The following is a 649-nucleotide window of genomic DNA, read 5'->3' as shown; positions in this document are numbered from 1 at the left end:
CCCAACAACATGACCGGGACAACTCTCACTGCCATCACAACATGACGGCTACTTGGGTACTTTCAGTCATCCTGTTTGAGACATCAGCATTGTTATGTCCACATCAGCACGTCTGTCTATCATGACACGTGCGTTGTCCAGTTCTATTCAACACATCTGTCTATCATGACACGTGCATTGTCCAGTTGTCATCAACACATCAGTCTGACACGTGCGTTGTCCAGTTCTGTTTAACACATCAGTCTATCATGACACGTGCGTTGTCCAGTTCTCATCCACCTGAAGGAAAGCTGTCAGAACACACCAGTGACCGACGCGGACAAGCTCTGACAGCTTCCACTCTCACACCCGGACGCGCTCGGACATTGCAAACATTGTCCTGTGTCAACTCTCAGGAACGACTGCACAAGTCATCACAAGGAACATTTGGAACATTCCACAGTCTCTGAGCCAAAGATTTGAACAAAACCTTCTACGGTCTTCATGCACACAAGACCAGCTACAATATCATCTATACTTCTTCTGTCATATCATCTACATTTTCTTTGCCATAGCGTTTACAATATCATCTACATGTCCTCTACAATATCATCTACATGTCCTCTACAATATCATCTACATGTCCTCTACAATATCATCTACATGTCCT

Source organism: Aplysia californica, unplaced genomic scaffold (assembly GCF_000002075.1).
Source record: "Aplysia californica isolate F4 #8 unplaced genomic scaffold, AplCal3.0 scaffold00057, whole genome shotgun sequence".
NCBI classification, from domain to species: Eukaryota; Metazoa; Mollusca; class Gastropoda; order Aplysiida; family Aplysiidae; genus Aplysia; species Aplysia californica.
The sequence above is the reverse complement of the archived record's forward strand: the minus strand, read 5'-3'. Positions refer to the sequence as shown.